Below are 8,937 nucleotides of genomic sequence, written 5' to 3' on the forward strand. Positions count from 1 at the left end.
CTCAAATAATCCATATTCTTCTGATGTAGCCTCCTGCGTACAGTTTGTAATCCCTAGAGTTTGAGAATCATTGACAATTTTCATATCACCAGTTTGAAACAAAATAGACGCTTTATTTTACAACCTTTTAGGCCTTCTCCACACTACCTCTGAAATCAGGCTAACAATAGCCCTGGTTACTGCTAGTACATTTCCCCCAACTGGTTGTGACAGAGCAGAATATGGTCATGTCAGATTATGGCTCCATTCTGTAGTTTGTGTGGAACACACATCTAAATTTACCTGAAGGCAGCCTATTGTAATGTCTTACAGATTGCTGCCTTGACCAGGATAGGTGCTTGACACCTAGCTGAAGAACTGTTACTGACCATCAAGACTGCAATCTGGGACATTCAACTTCGACTGTCTCAACTGCTGGCCCACTCCCAAGGAATAATGATTTTTCTACACACCAACCTGCTGTGGTGGGGACAGCATGACAGGCAGGGGCTGAAGCAGGACTGATTAGGCACATCATGGAGGAGACACTCAATTTAAGAGCAGGGTTCTGCTGTTTGAAAGGGTGCTTAACCATTTCCCCCAACACAGACACACACACAACCCCAAGAGACTTGCAGGAGGAACTCCATCCAGCTGACAAATCTCAGATTCACAGAAGGGGTGAGATCAGGTCAGAGGAGGGAGGGCCTCTGCACTGTTATTTTCTTGTTAAAGATTTGTAACTCTCAAGTATAAAGTCACTGTGGTTAAGAAATTACTTTGCTAAGTCTCTGTTCCTTGCTTACTTCCATGTTGTTCCCAAAGGGGTTAAACTAAAAGCCCAGTGTGCCCTCTCTATTCCTTGATATGCTGTTCAGTCAGCAGAAGATAAAAAAATCTTTTTCACATAGATAGATGGGATTAGACTACCAACCTGCAAAAGTTTCTCCCTCCCCTCTCTCAGTCTGGGACCTCACATCCTCTAAGGGTTCTCCAGCCTGAAATAATGTTAAAACCAATACTGGTAACACCACAGCCACATGCTGAACACAACTAGGTCCCAAAACCAGTTTTTTCTGTAAATGCATTAAGTCTGAAATCATTACCATAGTGTGCCTAGGTGCTGGTAACCTGACTAACAGCAACTTCTGAACAAGCCAGTGTATAGAGATAAAATGAAGGCATACAACGTTGATTAAAGTATCGACCTGTGGCCTTGCCATGATGCAGAATGTAAAGGGGTGATTATTTTCTTTCTTTCCATGTACAAACAACATGCTTTTGTTTGTATTTGGCAGCCATCCAGGCCTCTTGGGGAGAGGACCCTGAACCAGCAAGGCTAACCTGCAACATCAAATGATAGTGACTTTGGGCACAGGTCAGATGAACATTACTCCTGGGGGAATTCTGTGCCACTGTGTGAGTGCGCATAATTAATAAGACATGCATATTTTTAAGTTTTTGCACAGGAAACAGCTTCTGCCAGAAAGTTGCTGCAGTTCCACCTTTTGCCCACCAGATGGTGCTATGGTGCTAGAACAGAGCAGCAGCTCCCAGCCAGCTAGGGAAGAGAAAGAGCCTGCCTTCTTCATACTGCCTGTTGGGCCAGGTCAGGGGATAGTGGCTGTAGGGAGACAGGGAGCATGTGACTGATAGAGGGTCAGAAAGGGGCTCATAAGGGCTAGTGGGGTAGGACAGACCGGGGCAGGGGCTGAATGGGAGTGGAGGTGCAGTCCACATGGTGACTGGGTGGCTGAATGGGGGTATGGACACATGGGGGAGGGGTGCAGGGCCACATAAGAACGGCCCTACTGGATCAGACCAAAGATCCATCCAGCCCAGTATCCTATCAACAGTGACCAATGCCAGGTGTCCCAGAAGGAGTGAACCTAACAGGTAATGATCAAGTGATGTCTCTCCTGCCATCCATCTCCACCCTCTGACAAACAGAGGCTAGGACCACCATTCCTTACCCATCTTGGCTAATAAACAATTTATCTAGTTCTCTTTTAAACCCTGGTATAGTCCTAGACTTCATAACCTCCTCAGGCAAGGAGTTCCACAGGTTGACTGTGTGCTGTGTGAAGAACAACTTCCTTGTATTTGTTTTAAACCTGCTGCCCATTAATTTCATTTGGTAGCCTCTAGTTCTTATATTATGGGAACAAGTAATTAAGGTTTCCTTATTCACTTTCTCCACTCCGCTCATGATTTTATATACCTCTGTCATATCTCCCCCTTAGTCTCCTTTTCCAAGCTGAAAAGTCCTAGCCTCTTTAATCTCTCTTCATATAGGACCCATTCCAAACCCCTAGTCATTTTAGTTGCACTTCTCTGAACCTTCTCTAATGCCAGTATATCTTTTTGAGATGAGGAGACCACATCTGTTTGCAGTATTCAAGACGTGGGCATACCATGGATTTATATAAGGGCAATAAGATATTCTCTGTCTTATTCTCTATCATTTTTTGAATGATTCCTAACATCCTGTTTGCTTTTTTGACTGCTGCTGCACACAGCACGGATGTCTTCAGTGAACTATCCACGATGACTCCAAGATCTCTTTCCTGATTAGTTGTAGCTAAATTAGCCCTCATCGTATTGTATGTATAGTGGGGGTTATTTTTTCCAATGTGCATTACTTTACATTTATCCACATTACATTTCATTTGCCATTTTGTTGCCTCAATCACTTAGTTTTGTGAGATCTTTTTGAAGTTCTTTACAGTCTCCTTTAGTCTTCATTATCTTGAGCAGTTTAGCATCATCTGCAAACTTTGCCACCTCACTGTTTATCCCTTTCTCCAGATCATTTATGAAGAAATTGAATAGGACTGGTCCTAGGACTGACCGTTGGGGAATACCACTAGTTACCCCTCTCCATTCTGAGAATTAACCATTAATTCCTACCCTTTGTTCCGTGTCTTTTAACCAATTCTCAATCCATGATGATGAGGGGAGTGGGTGTTTTGGTGGGGGTGGAGGAACACATGGGGACAGAGGGTGCAGGGACACATGGGGACAGGGGCAGATGTGCCTGACTGAATGGGAGAGGCTAGAGGTCAGCCAGTGCCTGCATGGGGGAAGCTCCCTATCAATCCCTCCTAGGGTGACCAGATCATAGAAATGAAATGACATGAGGTGGGCTGAGCAAAAAAAAAAAAAACCATTTCACAGGGGCCAGGGAAATTAGCAGGCCCCTGCCACACTGCAGCCCCGGTCTGTGCTCCAGGCGCATCCCGCCACCCCGCTGGGAAGGAGCCGCGCCTGGAGCACAGCTGAGCGGGAGAGGCGCAGGGCTCCAGCCTCTGGCAGCAGCGAGGGAGAGCGGCTCGGGGCCGCGTGAGCGGGCCATGTAAAGTTTATCGGCTCGGGGGGGAACCCGGCCAGCTTCTCGCCCCTGTATGGGGGTAGCCTCCCCACCCCATGCCAGCATGTTTTGCTGGCTGCCGCAGGCCAGGTAAGAAGCCGAGTTCCCCCCTCATCCTGGCTCCTCAGCTGAGCAGCATTCCTCCTCCCTCCCAGGCTTGCAGCTGTAATGGCAGTGTAAGCCTGGAGGGAGAGGGTGGTGGCACGGCTTCCAGTTCCTGGAGCTGGTGGTGAGTATGAGCTCTGGCACCGGGTGGGCAACGGGGGCTGGCAAGGGGACTGCTGCCCCAAGAGGAAGACGGAGGGCGGGCTCAGCTGAGGTGCCAGGACAAAGGGGGAGGGGGAGACTCGGCTCCTTACCTGGCCTGCGGCAACCGGCGAAACATCCTGAAGTGAGGCGGGGACACTACCCCCATACAGGAGTGAGGAGCCAGCCGGGGTCCCCCTCATGCCAATAAAATTTACATGGCCCGCTTACGCAGCCCCGAGCTGCTCTCCCCCACCGCTGCCAGGGTTCAAAGCCCCACCGTGTCCCTCCTGGAGCAGCAGTTCCCTGGCCAGCCCCACTTGCCCACCCGGTGCCGGTGCTCGTACTCATCACTAGCTCCAGGAACTGGAAGCCACACCACCACCTTCTCCCTCCAGGCTTGTACCTCTGTTACAGCTGTAAGCCTGGGAGGGAGGAGAAATGCCACATGCTTGGGGAAGAGGCAGGGCCAGGGCAGGTATTTGGGGAGGGATCCAATAGGGGAAGGAGGGGGTGGAGTAGGGCCGAGAGTCCCTCCAGGAGGGCAAAATTGCTTGTTTCTCCAGTGTCCTGACCGCACATGGGTCGGGATGCAGGACAAACAAGCAAATATCAGGACAGTCCTGGTAAAATTGGGACATTTGGTCACCCTAATCTCTCCCCACCCCCAAAAAACCCTGTTCCATACTTTTCCTACCCATACCCAACAACCCTCCAAGTTCACACCCAGGCTCCTTTCCAGACATTTATTTCCCTCACCCTCAGCTCCTCCATTACCCCTGACTCCCCCAACCCTTTGCACTGCTTCTGAGAGTTCTGTACTAATGTGCCTAGTAAGGAATCTATTTGTCAAAAAACATTTCCTGAATCTTTTTTGTTGTCTGTAGTGTTACAGACATACTTGCTGACAGATATTTTGCAATAAATGACCAAAAATAATTGGAACTGGTGTGAGTATATTGTTATTTCAACAAATAAAATATGCAGACTTTTACAGAACTTGAAAATATTGTGCACAGAATTTTTATTTTTTTGGCATAGAATTCCCCCAGGAAGGAAAGGAGGAGCAGGACAAGGAGAGGGAGAAAGCCAAGAGGAAGATGTGATGCTCCCTAAAGTTATCTAGGGTTGTGAGGCACCTCATCACTGCCACCTGCCCTTAGCGAGAAGCAGTCTTGTCTCTATCTAGATCAGCTCCCTGAAACCACCAGCCATCCAGGCCTCACTCTCTCTGTAGAGATAACAGTGGCAGATTAGCCACTGGGCCAATGGGCCCCAGGCCCAGGGGCCCCAGCCAATTAGGAGGCCTTGGAAAAATGGGTGCCCAGCTTCCTCCACCTGCCTGGCACTCCGGCCAGGGTCAAGGCACAGGGGCTTGCCCCCTTATGCTCGGCCCTCCTGCCGGGCAATGGGGTCAGGGCATAGGGGCTTGCCAGGAGCGCTGGGCAGGCAGTAGGGGGCAAGCTCTGTGTGTTGGGCTGGTGAGGGGAAGCTCCCGCTTCCGGGTATGAGCGCCAGGTGTGGGGCGGGAACTGGTGGAAGGGATAGGGAGGGGCCCCCACTTGCTCTGGTGAAGGGCCCCAAAGCACCCTAATCCACCTCTGACAGGTAGTGATAGCTACATACCAACCCATGAGTCCTCGGAGTGTTCCCTGCAGTGTCCAGGCCCTTATCTATTGAACACTCACAGAATAACCAGGTCCATTGTCCTCAAAGGAGCAGTACACACCAGCATGTAAGATCCTACTGAAGACCAGCACTTCGCTTAATACCACACCACTTAAACTTTTTCTTGTGTTCACTATAAATATATCTATCATCAAAGAGATAGAGATCCAAGTAATAGTGAGTAAATATTGGCGTCACATGGTTACATATAAAAAAAAAATCATAATATGCTTGTAGAGCAGAGGTTGGCAAACTACGGTCTGCAGGCTGCATCGGCCCACCAGCCATTTTCAGCCAGTCCTCAAGCTCCTGCTGGGGAAGAGTCTGGGGCTTGCCTCACACCAGCACTCCAGCCGGGGAGCAGGGTCGGGGGCCAGTTTGTGCAGCTCCCGGAAGCAGCGGCATGTCCCGCCTCCAGCTCCTACGCAGAGGGGAAGCCAGGGGGCTGCACTCCAGACCCTGCCCCACCCCAGGTGCCACCCCCGCAGCTCCCATTGGCTGGGAACCATGGCCAATGGGACCTGTAGGGGCAGTGCCTGTGGATGGGGCAGCACGCAGAAGAGCCGCCTGGCCATGCCTCCACATAGGAACCAGAGGGCAGACATGCCACTGCTTCCAGGAACGGCTTGAGGTAAGCACTGCCCAGAGCCTGCACCCTTGAGCCTCTCCCCACACCCTAACCGCCTGTCTCAGCCCTGATCCCTCTCCCAGCCTCCGAGCCCCTTGGTCCCAGCCTAGAGCACCCTCCTGAACCTCAAACCCCTCATCCCCAGCCCCACTCCAGAGCCCCCTCCCACACCCTGAACTAATTTCTGGCCCCACCCTGGAGCCCACACCCCCAGCCAGAGCCCTCACCCCCACCCGCACCCCAACCCCAATTTTGTGAGCATTCATGGCCCACCATACAATTTCTATAACCAGATGTGGCCCTCAGACCAAAAAGTTTGCCCATCCCATTTCTAGAGACTAAACTTAAGTAACAGGTTAACCTTCTGCCTAAGGGAATTACTCTCACCCAAAGTTTTCTTCAGTATTTTCAATCCAGCTAGGTTGAGACCCCTTTTTCATTAAATAAAAGCGCTGACCTTTTTCTTTGTCAGTGAAGGGCACCTCTCTGCCCTCCAAATATATTCAAGCAAATCTTTGAAGTGCACTCACCAGATAGGGTTCCCTCCCTTCTCCTGCTCCTGTCTTCCTGTCAGATTTTTTTCTTTAAAGTCCTCATATTCCTTACTTTGCATTCAGTTCAGACTGGTGGTAGGTTACCCATTGTTAGCCAACTAGACAATACTCAAGTACAAGTAAAACAGACATATAAATAAATCCCTCTTATCTGACAAAGTACCTGCTTTTTTACCTTTGCTGGTGACTTAATACTTTGATACAGACTTTAAGAATGTGCTTCCAGTATACAGATACACGACTCCTTACAATAGTATATGTACATACATTTCACAATAATAGCAACCCGTGTGACCCTAGCCTTCATTTGAGACCTCATATGACATTCTTTGGTGAACCAGAATGTACATACCAGGATCAGGAGATTTCTGTACTCTTTCTGTACCCTCTTATCAGTTGGCATTAAGAGGTTCTTGGGTCATAAGAGGACTGAAGGGTCATGTAGTACCTCAAGCACAACCAGAAGGTGAAGGAGCGTAGGAGGTGAGGAGAAAGTAGCAGAAGGAGCAGCTGCTCACCCTGATGGCTGCAGATCATAATGCTTGCACCATCACTAGTGCCTATGGACTCCCCTCCACGGTACCTCATTCTGCAGCCAGTGCAGCTGCTGAAAAATTTAGGAGTTGGGTGAGCTATGAACCACTCCATTAACTCCCTTTTTGTCCTAACACCATACAACCAGGGGTAAGGAGAACAAGTACACTTCTGACACACAGTTCCACTGCCAGTAAGATGATACAGTTTGCACTTAAAGACAAAGTTTGGTACACGTTTGCACTTTAATTTTTCACATTATTTGTTTACAAGCAACTGGGATACCTGCAATGGTTTTAAAAATACTTTGTTAATAAATTGGTTTGGTTCTACAATATGTTGCTGTCGGAGTGCTTGGGAAAGAAGGAAGAGTGAGGAAATTGTATGCAAAGCTTTTAATAAAGTTTCCTATTCCCTGTCATGTATACTACAATGTGTACTCACATTCCCTCATGCATGTCACCCTGTGATGTAAGGATTTGGGTGCACAAGGCATCCTTTATTTTCCTTGCTTACCTGGACCCAACCCCACTGATGACAGGTGCAGTGTCTTGAACCCACTTCTGATGAAAATCCTTACCCTTAATCTCCTAGGTTTGTTCAGGTCACAGCACGACACAGTAATGAGGATGGCATTGGCCATGCTGGCATCCAAATCAGTTTAGTAGATAATGCCATCTTGCCTTCAGCCTGCCAAATATGCACTCCCCCACCACTCTGCAACAGCTAGGTGTGTAAATTAAGCCTTCTTCTGCCATATGCTCTGATGTCACGTACGGTCTCATGAGCCAGGGCAGTAGAGGCTAGATGGGGTCCTGTAAAATGACAGTTGGCCTAGGCATACTGTTGATATCTAAGTTATTTGAAGAAAGAAAGATCCCTTTTTGTGCAAACAGGTAAACGACAGATCTCAGCACCCTGGTGTCACACACCTTGCTGGTACACCCTGTGCAGTTGTTCGTGAACCTTAGTGGTCAACTTAGTCCTGCAGAATGGTGCAGAATGGAGGCGTATTACCCTTTATGACTGATGTTCAGGTATTCCTTGTGGCAGACAAATTATGGGCACAAAAGTGCCAGTGATGGCCCACGTGTCGTTTGGAAATCTATTCTCTCAAAGCCAGGTTTGTTTTGTTTTGTTTTTTTTTAAGGCACATTAACTATGACCGCTACCAATGGGAAAACCACAGCATTAATCCCTTCACAAACCTCCACCATCAGCACAATTACAGTTGACTTGAGATCAGCAAACTGGACAGCTATGGGCATTTAGCTGTCTGGTGGAGCCAGCTTCCAGCTGGCAAGAGAAACCTGCTTCTGGACTGGTATAGCCTCCCTTATTTGCATGTCCTTGGCAGTGGAGGGTTAGAGCAAGCGTCACACAGCTCCATGAAAATAGCCTTCCTCATACGGAAGTTCTAGAGCTGCTGCGGGGCACTCCAAATCTGCATGACTATGTGATCCAGCTCACATCATCTCCCCTCTGAGACACGCTGCTGCCTTCCAAGGGTCAGAAGCTGCTGCTGAAATGCCCCCACTCCCACTATCTCCCATTCCCTCAATCTTTGTCCTAGTGCAGTCATAAGCAGAAACAGCTCATCCACCTCTAGTGAATCCATGGCTTGGCACAGCTGGAATGGACACAAGTGAGGGGCACACAGCGACAAAAGTGCCTCAGGTAAATTTGTCAGTGGGCTAAATACACTTTTGCATAGCAGTTTGGGAAGGAAAGATAAGTTTTCCCACAACACAGAACCAAAAAAAATGCCTAGATTGATTTAAGTTACTGAGATGCTAAGAGCACTAAGGTATACCCTGAGAAATCCTAGTCAGACATGGGTAACTGTAGTGCCAGTGTTAATGTGGTGACACGGGTAATGGTCACACTCAGCTCTGCAGTGTAGATGCTGGCAGGTGAGTTTGGTAACCTGAGGTGCACACCACCACGTACACTCTAGT

Source organism: Gopherus evgoodei, chromosome 9, assembly GCF_007399415.2.
Source record: "Gopherus evgoodei ecotype Sinaloan lineage chromosome 9, rGopEvg1_v1.p, whole genome shotgun sequence".
Classification (NCBI taxonomy): domain Eukaryota; kingdom Metazoa; phylum Chordata; order Testudines; family Testudinidae; genus Gopherus; species Gopherus evgoodei.